Source organism: Macaca nemestrina, chromosome 18, assembly GCF_043159975.1.
Source record: "Macaca nemestrina isolate mMacNem1 chromosome 18, mMacNem.hap1, whole genome shotgun sequence".
Lineage (NCBI taxonomy): Eukaryota > Metazoa > Chordata > Mammalia > Primates > Cercopithecidae > Macaca > Macaca nemestrina.
Genome location: NC_092142.1, coordinates 7,040,118 through 7,058,066, shown reverse-complemented (window position 1 = coordinate 7,058,066; position 17,949 = coordinate 7,040,118). Strand labels below are relative to the sequence as shown.

The following is a 17,949-nucleotide window of genomic DNA, read 5'->3' as shown; positions in this document are numbered from 1 at the left end:
TTTCTTCCTGTAAATCAGTCTTGGGAGGATCTATGTGTCCAGGAATTTATCCATTTCTTCCAGATTTTCTAGTTTCTGTGCACAGAGGGGTTCATAATCTTATGTGATGGTTGTTTGTATTTCTGTGGGGCCAGGGGCAATATTCCCCCTTGTCATTTCTGATTATGTTTATTTGAATCTTCTCTCTCTTCTTATTAATCTAGCTAATCATTTTTGTTTTGTTGTTGTTGTTGTTGTTTAAAAAAAAAAACAGCTCCCAGATTCATTGATCTTTTGAATAGTTTTTCGTGTCTCCATCTCTTTCAGTTCAACTCCAACTTTGGTTATTTCCCATCCTCTGCTAGCTTTGGGATTTGTTTGCTCTTGGTTCTCTAGTTCTTTTAATTGGGATGTTACGCTGTTACCTTGAGATCTTTCTAACTTTTTGATGTGGGCATGTAGTGCTATACATTTCCCTCTTAACACTGCCTTAGCTGTGTCTCAGAGATTCTGGTATATTTTATCTTTGTTCTCATTAGTTTCAAAGAACTTCTTGATTTCCGCCTTAATTTCATTATTGACCCAGAAGTCATGTAGGAGCAGGTTATTCAATTTCCATGTAACTGTATGGTTTTGACTGAATTCTGAGTGATATTGAATTTGATTATGCTGTGGTCCAAGAAACTGTTATGATTTTGCTTTAACCTAAATGCCTACCAGTGATAGACTGGATAAAGAAAATGTGGTCCCAAAGAAAGAATACGATTATGTCCTTTGCAGGAACATGGATGGAGGTGGAGGCCATTATCCTTAGCAAACTAACACAGGAACAGAAAATCAAATATTGCTTGTTCTCACTTAAAACTGGGAGCTAACTGATGAGAACACATGGACACACAGAGGGGAACAACACACACTGGGGCCTCTTGTAGGGTGGAGGGCGGCAGGAGGGAGAGGATCAGGAAAAATAACTAATAGGTACTCGGATTACCATCTGGGTGATGAAATCATCTGTAAAACAAGTCCCCATGACACAAGTTTACCTATATAAAAACGGGACATTTGTGGCCAGGTGCGGTCGCTCATGCCTGTAATCCCAGCACTTTGGGAGGCTGAGACGGGTGGATCACGAGGTCAGGAGATCGAGACCATCCTGGCTAACATGGTGAAACCCCATCTCTACTGAAAATACAAAAAATTAGCCGGGCGTAGTGGTGGGCGCCTGTAGTCCCAGTAGAATGGTGTGAACCCAGGAGGCAGAGCTTGCAGTGAGCCGAGATGGTGCCACTGCACTCCAGCCCAGGTGAGCTGGAGACAGAGCAAGACTCTGTCTCAAAAAATAAAATAAAATAAAATAAAGAATGGTGCATTGCAACCTTGAACTTAAAATGAAAGTTACAAAAAAAAAAAAAAGAAGGAAAAAGAAAAGAAAACCAACAAAGATGAAAGCAGTTGTGAGAAGTAGAGAGTTTCCCAAGGGCACAGGTTCAGGCATGCCAAAAAGGCAGTCTCCTACCCTTAGATGCACAGGTTTCATGAGAATGAGTAAGTCCTTCTTCTTATTTTTCTTATTTTTGCTTAAGCTGGGTTTAGAGTCCTCTCCTAACTAAGCAGAAAGGCCTAAGTTTAATGAGAAGGAAAAAGTAACGGGAGAACTGGCTGAACTGTAATTGATGTAGTTTCACAAATGAGTTTGCAGCAAAAAGGAACGTCAACAAGCCCTCCCGCCTTTGATGTGGGGCTTGGCATAGATGGCTATTTAAAGAGTCATACTGAACTGAACGTTTTTCCTTGTATCAAGATATGCAAACGAGAATTATAAGGCCACCAACTCATTATCATGGAACCTGAAATTATTAGAGGTGTTTGGCAATAACAGTGTTAGCCCAGCTGCCTCACTGTTTAAGTGGGGACCAGAGGCGTGAGACATCAGAAGTTGGTTTTTTTTTTTTTTTTTTTTCCCTCCTTCCTGGCTGGAACATGTCACCGGTCTCTAGCGAAGTATCATGTGTGTGTTAAGTGTCTGGAAGTCATTTTAATTGGCATGCAACCTTGACCCTCTGGAGTGCGGCATCGCCACTGTCCACTTTTCTCCCTGATCCCCTGGGAAATGATTAAGCTCCTCTCACAGTGTCTTTTCAGCTTCCCACTCCGGACTATAAATAAACCTTTTGCATTCTCTGTGATGTGTTTTCACCCTATGACTCTGTTTTTGTGGATGGCCCTGCTCCTTCCTCATTTAAGGGGAGGAAACAACAAGAGTAAACACAGTGTTCAAAGAGGTGAATTTTTCACCAAGAGAAGCAAGGTGCGGCGGCACAGGCACGCCGACGGACTCCAAGGACACTGTGTTGGTGGATTCTTCAGAATGTTTACCTCGAGCGGCCAGCTTTATAATACGGTGGTGAGGGCTTTTGAAATGCTCTCCCTTTCTAATACCAACACATCACATTAAAGTGTGGAGGCACAGAGAAACAAAGTGCATATGAATTTGAAAGCCAGTTCTCTTATGCACTAGCCACATAACCTTGGACAAATGATTTTACCTTTCTGTATTCTGATTCTCTCCTCCCTGAAATGAGTATCATGTGAGTATTTGTTCCAGAGACTTTTATGAGGATTACATGCAAAATCCACATTAAATGCCTAGTGGTAAATGCATAATGATTATCAGGAGTTGTGCATGGGTACTACTATTGTTAGAATGTAGGACTTCTGACATAGTCGTTTTCCTGTGTTTCAGTGTCTTCTTCTATAAATAATGAGAGTCCCTACCTTGTATGGTTGTTGGGGATACTGGATGGGTTTATATATGCTGAAGGCTTGAAACTGTGTTCTAAGTAAATGTTTAGTCAATGTTGCCTATTACAATGAACGGTTTTGTTGCTTATTTTTCTAAGGTACACACATAATCATATTCAATAACTGCTAAGTATCAGTGATGGGTAGACCACTAGGCAGGGTGCTGAGAGGTGAACTGGAGAGTCAGATCCAAACTACCCCCTCCTCATGTCACTGTAACACTGGGAGCACTGATGTTTAGGATAAGATGGAAGAAAGTGGGTGGGATTCCTGCCTAGGGCAGCAGAAAGAAACCCAAGGATTGCGGCATTTGAGCAAAGTCTTGGATGCATATGAGGAGGCATTTGCCAGGTGGACAGGAAAAGATACGGGGAGCCTTCTGAATGCACGTGCAACACACCAGCATGCACCCACATCACCTCCACATTTGACAACCTTTGTTTTTGCTGTTACCACTGCCCCAGATACTCCTAGACCTCCACGGTACTTTTCGCTGTTATCAAAACCCACATCACTTCCTCAAGGAGAGATCCTCTGATCTTCCTAAATAAAAGAAAATCGCTGTACTTTATCCCCCACTGTCTACTGTCTTGTCATATTTCCTCCAGCTGAAACTGTACAAATCATACACGCTGTGTCTTCTTCCTTATCGTCCACCTTCCCTCCACAAGACTGTGGGCTCCCCGAGAGTCAAAACCCTGCCTGTGATGCGTGCGGACACCTGGAACACATGCAAAGAATTTAGTAAAGACTTTGGAGCCCCCACGTGCAAGTGGTAGGAGGAAAGGTCCTCCAGCCCTGTCTAGAACAACGTGTCCATCTTGATCTCATCTCTATGGGGTTCAATGAAATCTCTGCTTGAAAAAATACAAGTTTGAAATCAATTACATCAATGAGAAGTGAACTGGAGAGTCAGACCCAAACTACCCCCTCCTCATGTCCCTGTGCATGGTATTTATGCCTAGGGGCTCTGGTTATTATATATATATAAAATATATATATAAATATATATCTATATAATTTACATAGATATAAATATATAAAAATAAATATAGCTATAAATATATAGATATTTATATCTATATAAATTATATAGATATCTATATAAATTATATATATTATATATGTATAACATATATATATATGACCCCTAGGTCATAATTCCTAGCTGGACGTCCATGCCTTTACATACACAACATCTCTGTTGTACAGGTAAGGGCAACTGCCTATCTGTTTTTGAGGCCTTGTAGACCTCCAAGTAGGAAGATCAGATTCCCCTTCCTTCACACTCTAGACAATATTTGCTTCATGTAATTGATTTCAACATGTATTTTTCCAAGCAGAAGTTTCATTGAACCCTATACAGATGAGATCAAGGTGGACATGTGCTTATAGACAGGGCGGGAGGACCATTCCTCCTACCACTTACACCTTACGTCTTCCAAAACCCTTCACAGTGGGCAAAAGCACCCCTAGGTTCTTAAGTACCCTGCTCAAAGACCAGCGCTGTATACCAGGGATCAACAAACTTTTCCTACAAAGAAGCAGATAGTATGTACCTTCGAAGCCAGGACATAAGGTCTCTATTGCAAAACTCAACCCTGCTGTCCTGGCAGGAAGCCAACCAGAGACAATATGTAAACAAATGAGCATACCTGTGTTCCAATAAAACTTAATTTACATAAACAGACAGAGGCCAGAGGTGGTTCATGGTCTCTAGTTTGCCATTCCATGATGTTAGATTATGGCAGCGTTAATCAGAATAATGGCTGTAGCTCACCCTTGTCAGAAAACCCCTGCCTTTTGCAACGAATTAAGAAAATTTATTGCCGGGCATGGTGGCTCACGCCTGTAATCCCAGAACTTTGGGAGGCAGAGGCAGGTAGATCACCTGAGGTCAGGAGATCTAGACCAGGCTGGCCAACAAAGCAAAACCCCGTTTCTACTAAAAACACAAAAATTAGCCGGGCTTGGTGGTGAGTGCCTGTAATCCCAGCTACTCGGGAGGCTGAGGCAGGAGAATCACTTGAAGCTGGAAAGCGGAGGTTACAGTGAGCCGAGATTGCACCATTGCACTCTAGCCTGGGCAACAGAGTGAGGCTCTGTCTCAAAAAAACAAACAAACAAACAAAAAAAACAAAAAAAAAACTTACTGTGGTAATCCTTATCCCCAACCCCCCACAGTAATACAAAGTCCCAATGTTCTGGAATTGATGCCTAGAGGCTCTGGTTATTATAGGAAAGATAACTTGAGATGCCTTCATTTGAATCCAATATGATGAAGAAAAATGATTCAATGTTAAGTCACGCAGATTTTCTTTAAAAATATATCCAGTTGTGGTTGTCTGTTTATTGTTCTCAAAAATCTCATTTCTCTCTTTTCTTTTCTTTTTTTTTTTTAGCTCACAGCTAGGCTACATTTCCCAAAATCCCTTACACAAAGATGTGTCCATATGATTCATTCTTAGCAATGAACTGTCAATGAAAAATGAGATGTCAATTTTAAGCTGAGACTTTTTAAAATCCCTTTCTACCTGCTGGATGCAGGTAATGGTGATGACGATGAGAACGAAGAGGAGGATATATTGATGATGTCAAGGGGACTGTATTAGTCCATTTTCACACTGCTATAAAGATACTACCCGAGACTGAATAATTTATAAAGGAAAGACATTTAATTGATTCACAGTCCTGCATGGCTGGGGAGGCCTCAGGAAACTTACAACCATGGCAAGAGGTAGATGGCAAAGGGGAAGCAAGGCACGTCTTACATGACAGCAGGCGAGACAAAGTGACTGAATGAAGGTGGAACTTCCAAACACTTTTAAAACCATCAACTCTCATGAGAACTCACTTACTATCATGAGAACAACACGGGGAATCCACTCCCTTCATCCAATCACTTCCTTCCTACGACACGTGGGGATTACAAGTCCCTCCCTTGACATGTGGGGATTATAATTTGAGATGAGATTTCAGAGGGGACATAGCCAAACCAAATCAGAGACCCTAGGGGAAGACCAGTCCCAAAGATGGGTTGAGCCTGGATCCCTGAATCACAGTGTGGAAGAAAGCCACTCACTGATGAACAATGCCCAATGTGGACTACTAAAAACTGGAATAAAAATGTTTGGTTTTCTTTGGCCAGGTGCAGTGGCTTACCCCTGTAATCCCAGCACTTTGGGAGGCCGAGGCGGGCAGATCACAAGGTCAGGAGATCGAGAGCATCCTGGCCAACATGGCGAAAACCCATTTCTACTAAAAACACAAAAATTAGCTAGGCGTGGTGGTGGGCACCTGTAAACCCAGCTACTCGGGAGACTGAGGCAGGAGAATCACTTGAAGCCGGGAAGTGGAGGTTGCAGTGAGCTGAGATTGCATCATTACACTCTAGCCTGGGTGACAGAGTGAGGCTCTGTCTCAAAAAAACCCCACCATATTTTATATATATATATATTTATATACATAATATATAAATTTATATACATAAATATATATATATATATAAAATAACCAGAGCCCCTAGGCATAAATACCAGAACACTGGGACTTTGTATTACTATGGGGGGTTGGGGATAAGCATTACCACAGTAAGTTTTTTTTTTTTTTTTTTGAGACAGAGTCTCGCTCTGTTGCCCAGGCTGGAGTGCAGTGGTGCGATCTCGACTCACTGCAACCTCTGCCTCCCGTGTTCACGCTATTCTCCTGCCTCAGCCTCCTGAGTAGCTGGGACTACAGGTGTCTGCCACCATGGCTGGCTAATTTTTTGTTTTTTTTTTTAGGAGAGTCGGGGTTTCACTGAGTTAGCCAGGATGGTCTCGATCTCCTGACCTTGTGATCCGCCCGCCTTGGCCTCCCAAAGTGCTGGGATTACAGGCATGAGCCACGGCACCTGGCCAAAAAAACCCAAACATTTTTATTGTATTTGAGTCATTATTAATACTGGGCAGGATTGGGGCGGGGGGGTTCTCTACAGATTATAGCATGTAATATAGCATACAACTAATACACTGATTAAAAATAAATTAATATACTTTTTAAAGGATAGGGGAATATGGGCACAGACATGCATTTATTGTTGACTATTTAACCAGGTGCCAAAGAAACAGAAAAGGTAAATGCACATACAAGGATGAAAAATTTGCTCCTGCAAAAAGGCCTGACAGTTCCCATAAAAGATGCTCCAGTTTGAGATTGGGGCTCTGTCCTCATCTGCTGCACAGCCGTCCACATCGATGACCGTCTGACTTTCCTAAATGTAAAACTGGGCAGTGTCCTTGCATCTATATATGGATTCAGAATCAGAGCTCAGCAAGTCAAGCTACAATGTCAAGGGACTGGTACCACTGTTCACAAATAGTTTCTGCACCGAGGGAGGTTATGGCGGGTGGGGAGATGCGTATGACGTGAGGATTCGCGAGCAAGGAAACACAGTTCCACGTGCCAAGCAGACAGTGCCTGGGAGAAGGAAAATGCGGCTGTGTCTCAATCCATCTGCTGTTAATGGCAGAGCTGATTTCTCACATGCATGGCAATAGACTGAAGCTATATAGACAGACTTTCCAAGGAGGGAAATATGAGTGTTTGCATTGATGTTCTCCTAGAGAGGGAAAGACTGATGGCAAGCATGTGGACATTTCACATGAAAGAAATTCTTTATTTGAGGAAATGAGGAATTTTCCTGTGGCCATATTTATTGCGACAGAGGATTTTTTTTTTTTTTTTTTAGATGGAGTTTCGCTCTTTCTCCCAGGATGGAGTGATGTGGTGCGATCTCGGCTCACTGCAGTCTCCGCCCCTTGGGTTCAAGCAATTCTCCTGCCTCAGCCTCCCACGTAGCTGGGATTACAGGCACCCACCACCACGCCCAGCTAATTTTTGTATTTTTTTAGTAGAGATGGGGTTTTGCCATGTTGGTCAGGCTGGTTTCGAACTCCTGACCTCAGGTGATACACCCACCTTGGCTTCCCAAAGTACTAGAATTACTGGTATAAGGATCTTAAATACGAATGTACTGTGGAATTATTAGCACCAGTGAATGAGATTCTAGTTTAAATTCACTGGGAAGTTCTCTATATAAGAACTTTTTATTCCTTTATAGAATAAAAAATGCCATTTACAGAGGGAAAAATAGGCCACCCACAAAATAACTGTTTTGCAAACTGTATTTTATATAATGAGTTTGCCTTAAGCAAAGATGCAACTGTTTTCAGGATACCATCCACATGGCCCTCGTCTGCGGCACGGGGCTCACAGATCTTGTGCATCACAATGGTTATTTCTCCTGATAAATAATTCCCAAAACAATTTGACTGGGCATTGGGATGCAGGCATCTATATTTTTAACGTGTCTGTTAGCAACAAAAAGATATGGTGAAGTCCTAACTCTGGATACCTCCAAATGCAAACATTTTCAAACACAGAGTCACTTTATTAATAGAAATAATTAGTTAAGATGAGGTTACCCTGGAGTAGACTGAGTCCCTCGGTCAATATGACTGATGTCCTCATAAATAAAATGGCCATGTGAAGTCAGAGACAGATGGAAAATGCCACACGAAGATAAAGCCAGAGACTGGAGTGATAGACGCACAAGCCAAGGATCACCAAAGATTGTGGGCAAATCACCACGAGTAAGGAAACAGGCATGGAACAGCTACTTCCTCAGACCCTGCAGAAGGAACTAACCCTGCCCACACCTTGATTTCAGACATGCAACCTCCAGAACTAAGAGAATACATTTCTGATGTTCTAAGTCGTCCACTCTGTGACACTCGGTTACAGCAGCCCCGGGACACCCACACAACATTCCACAGTGATTGGTTTGCCGTGTCCTGGTAAAGATTAACTGGACATGAAAAACCAGGTCTGCTTTTATTATTTTTAATAACCATCTTCTTTCTAGGGAGACACCAATATTCTTTCCGAAAAAAATCAAGGATGTTAATTCTTGATACCTGGCATGATATTTAAAGACGGTTGGAGGGCAGGATGTCTATCCAACGTTAAGACTCAGAAGGGATTCTTTACATCTTTAGTTTATTGTCCATTTCAGACATCCTTACTTGCAGCAGGCAGTCTGAAATGCATCAGAATTTCAATACTTAGAAGAAACAAGATCTGAATGATATGATCTGTAGAAAATACTATTGTAATGGGACATTCACTATTTTTTGAGAATTCCAAAAATATTACCTATTCATTATAAAATCTGCAAACAATAAAGAAACTTACAATGTAGAAAGGCAAAATTTCTCCTAAACTCACTTGCAAAAGAAAAACTCTGGTTAGTAACTGCTGTATAAGCTTCCAAATTTTTGCAGTATCTGAATCCATCTTCTGTTTTTTTCTTTTCGGAGACTGAGTCACACTCTGTCGCCCAGGCTGGAGTGCAGTGGCACAATCTCAGTTTGCTGCAACCCCGGCCTCCCAGATTCAAGGGATTCTCCCTGCTCCATCTCCCAGGTAGCTGGGATTACAGGCACATACCATCACACCCAGCTAATTTTTTTTGTATTTTCAGCAGAGATGAGGTTTCACCATGTTGGCCAGGCTGGTCTCAAACTTTTGGCCTCAAGCCTTGGTACTTATCTACCTTTTTTTAAGAATGAGATAACACACTACACATGTGACTCTACAACTTGCTCATTCTGTTTAATAAAACATAGACATCTTCATATTATGCAATTAGATTTCTACCTCATTATGTTTAATAATCACCTAGTATTCCATAGCATTTTGTAAACATGTCATATTTTACAATGTCCTTACAGGGAAGTGATGCTGCTCTATACGCTTAACTGTTTAAGTGTTGGAGTGGAAGACTTTAAGGAGGCCTAAGGGTTTAATGTACTAAACACTTCACCACATACAGAAGTCATTCCGCCCTTTTGTCCTGGACATTCTCATATGGACTTTCTTTGTGCTAAGAACCAGGTCCCAGCACTCTGGGCATTCAAAGGAAATTGCTCTCCATCCTTCCCAAGTTTATCCTTATTGCAAATTTTTTTCCAACCTGAAAATCCCTTAGCAAAGACGACAGCCACGCCTATGTTAGGGAGGGGAAGCTCACAGTGGGGGAGCTGCTTGGAAGCTGATGCTAATGGCTGCCTTGTGAGAGACCCACACAGCAAGCATAATGCCTACAGATCAAGGCACATGCACTGCAAGTACAAAGTACCAATCAGGCCTGACAGTTCCTGTACCACAGTATTTATCCTGTGAATTCCAAAACATACACACATATGCTGGGACTGGCACCTGCCTTCTCTCACTTGGCTCGTAAACTTCATGGGGGCTTTGTTTGTCACACTGAGTTTGGTAATCCTCACCTTCAGTTTTAAGGAAACAGCCCTCTGGAACAAATAAATATTATATTATTATTATTTTTTTTTTTTTTTTGACGGAGTCTCACTCTGTCTCACAGACTGGAGTGCAGTTGCATGATCTTGGCTCCCTGCAATCTCCATCTCCTGGGTTCAAGCGATTCTCCTGCCTCAGCCTCCTGAGTAGCTGGGATTACAGACACCGACCACCACACCCAGCTAATTTTTATATTTTTAGTAGAGGAGGCGTTTTGTCATGTTGGCCAGGCTGGTCTCGAACTCCTTACCTCAAGTGATCTGCCTGCCTCGGCCTTCCTAAGTGCTGGGATTACAGGCGTGAGCAACTGTTCCTGGGCCAAAGAAATATTTTTAACATCTGGGAAATGAATGGTCCTAGACTCGTGGAAAGCTCACCATCGAATTCCAACTACCTTGTAAAAGCAGTTTCTGCTGTAAGATAAGGTACACGTGAAACTTAAGTAAGCCAATATATTTAATTAGAGATCTGCACATACACACATATGCACATACGATATGCGTTTTTATTTACTTCTTTTGAAAGCAAGGGCAATGTTGGTTCTATTAAAAACGTATGCCTGGAGTTTAGTTTATAATATCATCCAAACATTGATTTCTTAGTTTTGAGAAATATGCTGTGATAATGCAAAATGTTAACACTTAGGGGAAAGTTGGTCAAGGGTATACTAGGACTCTGTATAAAGCTAAACTTACCCTGAGTCTAAAATTCCTTCAAAATCATTAAACAAACAGAAAAAAAAGATGAGCAAATTCTTACCAGGGTTAATCCCTAGATGCATCATGTATCATATACAAGAGGGGAGGGTTGTTTCAGACGTAAATATATTAGGATAATGCAAGAAACAGAAACTATTCTGGGATTTTTCAACCAAAAGGAATTTTTAAATCGAGAGGTCCTGGGAGATCTGAGAAGCCAAAGAAGGAACGGTAACACAGTTGAGAAAGAAGTGACTGCAGAAGCTACCAAGACCCCTGCAACCAATGGGAAGAGGAGGTGTCCTCAGAGACCAGAAACCAGGGTCATGTGCCATGGTGGACACTGCCCAACGGGAGACAGGGCCTTGGAGGAGGGCCCTGAGGGAGGACTCCGGGTGCCTTTGGAAGCAGAGAGAGAGGGGAAGACAAGTTCTGGCTTCTCCTGCAGTCAGGGTTTCCACTCATGCCCTCTACTGGCTGAAAATATCCAGAAGTCACAGACAAGGTAAGCCGGAATCATCCTTGCTCTGAAAAAGCAAAGAAAGGAGAAAGACAGCTCTGCGCATCTACAGGCAGTTTCCTTGAACAGCGGAACACGGATAGGAAAAACCATGCTCACTGTGGAGTCTCGTGCGATGAGAAGAAATGCCAAGCTGTGTGAGTACCAGAATAACACAGGGGCAAACAGCTTCCATGGAGACCTCTCCAACGGAAACAGGAGGCATCATATAGAAGCATATCAAGATGGCCTGGCACAGTGGCTCACGCCTGTCATCCCAGCACTTTGAGAGGCTGAGGCAGGCAGATCACCTGAGGTCAGGAGTTCAAGACAAGCCTGGCCAACATGGCAAACCCTGTCTCTACCAAAAATACAAAAATTAGCCAGACGTGGTGGTGTGTGCATGTAGTCCCAGCTATTTGGGAGGCTGAGGCAGGAGAACTGCTTGAACCTGGAAGCCGGAGGTTGCAATGAACCTAGATTGCACCACTATACTCCAGCCGGGGTGACACAGTGAGACCTCTTCCCCTCCCCGCCACAAAAAATAAGCAGACAAAGACTACTACAGTCCACTTTGTCATCCTCAACCATTTATGGGTTCCTTTTAGTTTCCTGTTTTTGCTTCTTAGGCCTTAATGGTAAAATCTCATTTCCACAATAACATACACTTTGTTCTAATTTGGTGTTAAGTATATCCGTGCTCTAGCTAAGGGAAACGTTGCCGCTAAGTGAATGCAGATTGTATATTATGATCTTCCACATTTTATGGTCTACTATATATTATGATATGTTATCAATGGAACAGGCATATCGAATGGCCTCCTTTTAAAAGAACAGTTTGGCAGTCAATTCATAAGTGGTGTGTATGCCCAGAACATTTTCATTTCTACTTCTCAGAGCAGGGGATGTAAAAGCCACCGACACTTTGTTGGTGATGTTATCATGGTAGTCATTGTTTGGCAGAAGTTGCTGAGTAACAAGACCACTTGGCAATCTGATCTTTCAGGGTTTCTTCACATATATGAAGCTCACCTGAGTTAATATATAATAAGGATAATGTTAATCGGGTGGGGTGTGGTGGCTCACACCCGTAATCCCAGCACTTTGGGAGGCTGAGGTGGGAGGATCCTGTGAGACCAGGATTTTGAGAGCAGTCTTACTAACAGAGGGAGAACTCATCTCTACAAAAAGTACAAAAATATCAGCTGAGGTTGGTGGCATGCACCTGTGATTCCAGCTACTCTGGAGGCTGAAGCGGGAGGATCACTTGAGCCTGCAAGGTTGATGCTGCAGTGAGCCATGATTGCACCACTGCACTGCAGCCTGGGCAACAGTGTGATACTCTGTCTCCCTCTAAAACAAGAATAACGTCAATGTTTCCCTGGTCCAGATGAGTTTCTTCCATAATTCATGCTTACTAATGATGCCATACTTTATTATTATTTTTACAACATTTAAAAACAAACAGTGGAAAAGAAAACATAGATGCACTCTCAGCAGAATGATAATTTAGTCTAATGCAAATTGAACAGCTTCAGGCTTTGAGAATCAACCTGAGGTCCATGAAACACACATTGAATGTCACCTACGTGTGTTCCTATTTTATTTCCATCTGGCCATTTTCCCCCACATCATCATTGTTAGTGGGTTCTTGGTTCTTTTGTTTTGAGTCAGAGCTTCACACTGCCACCAGGCTGGAGTGCAATGGCGTGATCTTGGCTCACGGCAACCTCCACCACCTCCCGTGTTCAAGCAACTCTCGTGCCTCAGCCTCCCAAGTAGCTGGGACTACAGGCACGCACCACCACACCCAGCTAATTTTTGTATATTTAGTAGAGATAGAGTTTTACCATGTTGGCCAGGATGCTCTTGACCTTTTGACCTTGTAATCTGCCTGCCTCAGCCTCCCAAAGTGCTAGGGTTACAGGCATGATTCACTGTGCCTGGCCCATTGTTAGTGTTTTTAAAGGGTGTTATCTATGAAGGAAACACGGAACCACCTGAGTGAATCTTTACATAGGGTAAATTAACTTCAGGATTCCCCCAAACAGCTAATCCAGTAAAGCAAGAAGCAAACTTTTTTTTTTTTTAAATTAAGGAAATGACTTGATTTTAGAAAAATCATACCAGCCGGGGCAATGCAGTGAAACCCCACTGCTACAAAAAATACAAAATATTAGCCAAGTGTGGTGGTATGCACCTGTAGTCCCAGCTACTTGGGAGGCTGAGGTGGGAGGATTGAGCCTGGGAGGCAGAGATTGCAGTGAGTGAAGACTGCACCACTGCACTCCAGCTTGGACAACAGAGTGAGACTCTGTCTCAAAAAATAAATATAAGAAAGAAAAGAAAATCATTTTCCACGTTGATCTCTCCATCTTCAGAACCTACTACACTCTATACCCAGCCACTGTGCTAAGAACTTTACTACATCTTCCCACTAATTCCAACAACCATCTATGAAGCGGCTGTGGAAGGCAGCATCATGGCCCCTAAAGATGTCCATGTCAGTCCTGGGGCCTGTGAATGTATCATATGACATGGTAAAAGGGAATCAAGATTGCTAATCAGGAGACCTTAAATAGGGAAATTATTCAGAATCATCAAGATGCGCTCAAGGTAATCACAAGGGTCTTCAAAAATGGGAGAGGAAGACAGAAGGGTCAGGTCACAGTGACATGATGGAAGAAAGGCTTGCCTGGCCATGGCTGGCTTTGAACTTGGAAGAGGCTGTGACCCAAGGGAGCAGAGTGGATTCTAAAAGTTGGAAAGGGCAAGAAAAAAGGTCTCCTCTACAGGCTCAAGAAAAAAACAGCCTCGCTGGCAACAGGATTTTAGTCCAGTGAGACATACTTCTGATCTCCATAACTGTAAGATGATCACCTTCTGTTTTTGTTTGTTTTTGAGACAAGTTCTCACTCTGTTGCCTAAGTTAGAATGCAGTGGTACAATCATGGCTCGCTGTAGCCTCAAACTCCTGGACCCAAGTGATCCTTCTACCTCACCCTCCTGAGACCACAGGCATGCACCACCATGCCTAATTAATTTTTGTAGAGATGGGGTCTTGCCATGTTGCCCAAGTTCATCTCAAACTCCTGGTCTCAAGCGATTCTCCCACCTCAGCCTTCCAAAATGTTAGAATTACACATGTGAGCCATCATACCTGGCTAATTTCTGTTGTTTTAAGTCAATAAGCTTGTGACGATTTGGGAAATAGTCAGGAAACGAATAAAGGTGAAAACTGTTATCCCCATTTTGCAGATGATAAAAACTAATGTGTATAGATTTACAAAATAAACTCACAAAGAGGTGAAGAATAATACTGGGATTTAAGCCAGTCTTTCTGGCTCCAAAAGACAGGCCTCTCCCCCACCGGATACTATATGGCTTTACTTTGAAATATTTCACTTAATTCAGGTATCTATTAATGATTATGACACAAACCAATGCTGCCTTACAAATAATTTGAGAAAAAATGATTATTCCAAGGACACAAACTCAAAATAGGTCTGATAAGAGTTAAGAAAATGAGGAGTAATTAATGAAATAAGATTTCTTGAGAACCTATTGTTTCAGATGTTATTAGACATTAACTCATTAATTTCTCTCAAAATTCTGTATAATGAAGATTTTTTTTGATGTAGAAGGTAAAACATTACAGAGAATGTATCATCTACCAATGCCTTCCCAGTAAAGGGGCAGAGTTAAGGTTTCAGGTCAAGCTTATGGCTGTCTCCAAGTTTGTATATATTCTATTTCAGTATGCTGCCAACTCCAGAAACGAGGATATTTGTGGACAAACAGCATTTTAAAAGCTAAATGAGGATGCAAGCCATGTTAAGTATGTTCTCCCATTCTATGATCGCTCATTAGCAGGTGAAATATTATTGTCTGGGGTCTTTGTTGTAGCCAGTGAATTTTGCAGCCATATACAGCATGGGGAAACCACAACAATTCTAAAATAACTATTTCTTATTTGTACATTCACATACCCACATAGGCAGACATAAAACAGAGAGAGAAGAGGAGAGAGAAGAGGAAGAGAGAGGAGAGAGTAAGAGAGAGGAGAGAGAGGAGAGAGAAAGAGAGATGAGCGAGAGAGGAGGAAGAGAGAGGAGGAAAAGAGAGAGAGGAGAGAGAAAAAGAGGACGGTGACAGAGGAGGAAGAGAGTGGAAGAGGAAAGACAGGAGAGAGTGAGGAAGAGTGAAACAGAGGAGAGACAGAGGAGGAAGAGAGAGAAAGAGAGAGCAAGAAAGACAAAGACAGGAGAGAGAAAGAGAGAGGAAAGAGACTGAGAGACCTAACTGCTTATAACTGTAAATTGGTCTGTGGCCCAGGCTGGAATGCAGTGGCCAGATCTCAGCTCACTGCAAGCTCCGCCTCCCGGGTTCACGCCATTCTCCTGCCTCAGCCACCCGAGTAGCTGGGACTCCAGGCGCCCACCAGCAAGCCCGGCTAATTTTTTTGTATTTTTAGTAGAGACGGGGTTTCACTGTGTTAGCCAGGATGGCCTTGATTTCCTGACCTCGTGATCCGCCCGCCTGGGCCTCCCAAAGTGCTGGGATTACAGGTGTGAGCCACCACACCCGGCCATTTCTCTTCCCTTTTAATCCTAATAACCACAGCGAATTGTTCCAGGAAGGTTCAAAGCACATTCTGATATCTTTCTGTCATTGTCCCCAATCAGTAGTCAGATGAACGCTCATCTGTTCACCCACAAATTCTCTAGGAAGTTTGTTAAAATGCAGAGTCCTGACTTCCACTCTCAGGGACTGTTAGTAGGTCTGGAAGGCACTGGCCTCAGGTACATTAAAAAATGTACAGCCATTTTTGGCAATTATTAAAAAGTCAAGAAACAACAGATGCTGGCAAGGCTGTGGAGAAATAGGAATGCTTTTATACTGCTAATGGGAACGTAAATTCATTCAACCATTGTAGAAGACAGTGTGGTGATTCCTCAAAGACTCAGAACCAGAAATACCATTTGACCCAGCAATCCCATTACTGGGTATATACCCAAAGGAATACAAATCATTCTATTATAAAGATACATGCATGTGTATGTTCACTGCAGCACTATTCACGATAGCAAAGACATGGAGTCAACCAAAATGCCCATCAATGATAGACTGTATAAAGAAAATGTGGTTCATATACAACATGGAATACTATATAGCCATGAAAAGGAATAAGATCATGTTTTTTGCAGGGACCTGGATGGAACTGGAAGCCATTATCCTTAGCAAACTAACACAGGCACAGAAAACCAAACACCACATGTTCTCACTTATAAGTGGGAGCTGAACAATGAAAACACGTGGACACAGGGAGGGGAACCACACACAGTGGGGCCTGGTAGTGGGGAAGGGGGAGGGAGAACATCAGGATAAACAGTTAATGCGTGTGGGGCTTAGTAACTAGGTGATGGGTTGACAGATGCAGCAAATCACCAAGGCACACATTGCCCTATGTAACAAATCTGCAAGTGCTACACATGTATCCCAGAACTTAAAAATAACATTTAAAAACATGTACAGTCATTTTTGAGACAGGCAACCCCAAATTCATTCACAAGATAAAAATGTGCCTGGACACATGAATTCCAGGAAGAAATGGCTAATGTGTTGCATGCAACAAAATATCAAAGGCAGTAGTACTTCACATGATTCCTATTTTAGCCTCCGTTTACCTGTCTAAGTCTCTGCCTATCTCCCCACAACATTTGCATGTTACTGGAAATACATTCAGCATTATAAGATATATATTTCTTTTTTTTTTCTTTTTTTGAGACGGAGTCTCACTCTGTCACCCAGGTTGGAGTGCAGTGGCATGATCTCAGCTCACTGCAGCCTCCACCTCCTGGGTTCAAGTGATCCTCCTGCCTTGGCCTCCCAAGCAGCTGGGACCATAGGTCCCCACCTGCTCCCCACGATGCCCAGCTAATTTCTGTAATATTAATAGAGACAGGGTTTCATCTTGTTGGCCAGGCTGGTCTTGAACTCCTGACTTCAAGTGATCCACCCGCCTCGGACTCCTAGAGTGCTGAGATTACAGGTGTGAGCCACTGTGGCTGGCCAAGATACATATTTGAAGTATAGTTTCCCATGCGTTGTTTCATAATGAAATGCCCATCTGAATGCAACCTCCGCGAACACAGGGATTGAATCTCTCTTGCTCACTGACATAGCATCTTGGCCCTGCCCAGAGTCTGGCAGGGAGCCAGTACCCAAAAACTATTTCTTAAACAATGAATGAGTACTAAGTTTTCATCCTGCACTTGAAGTCACTACATATAAAGTAGCAGTGCAAGCAAAAATGAGAGATTCACTCCGATCACTCCAATGGCAAATCCACTGGACGCTTCTATTTGGCCAAAATGCTGTCATTTCTCTCTTTGGGGGTTAAGACTGCAAATTCAAAGCAGCCAGAAAGCTAATATTGCCACAATATAAGATCCAGTTCACAGTCTGTGCTTGAGAATATCATAAATCAATAAAGCAAAACTCCAAACTAGATGGACAGCAATGAAACAAGTGTCAGATAGCTAACTACAAAAGCTAACATGTTGGGAAGGTGAAATTTAGATGGTATTTGGCCTATTTATTTTCCTA

General features: G+C 42.5%; 1 protein-coding gene and 1 long non-coding RNA gene across 4 annotated transcripts in view; one reads left to right on the top strand and one right to left on the bottom strand.

Annotated features, from left to right (window-relative positions):
* LOC105467818 (RNA binding fox-1 homolog 1) overlaps positions 1-17,949 on the bottom strand; it is a 2,482,591-nt gene that overhangs the window by 1,084,825 nt on the left and 1,379,817 nt on the right.
* LOC105467816 (uncharacterized) overlaps positions 1-17,949 on the top strand; it is a 47,742-nt gene that overhangs the window by 1,708 nt on the left and 28,085 nt on the right. For all 3 annotated transcript variants that reach the window (XR_011616089.1, XR_011616090.1, XR_011616088.1), the window contains exon 2: positions 15,099-15,178. This is a non-coding gene — a long non-coding RNA (uncharacterized lncRNA). The remainder of the gene's footprint in view (positions 1-15,098; positions 15,179-17,949) is intronic.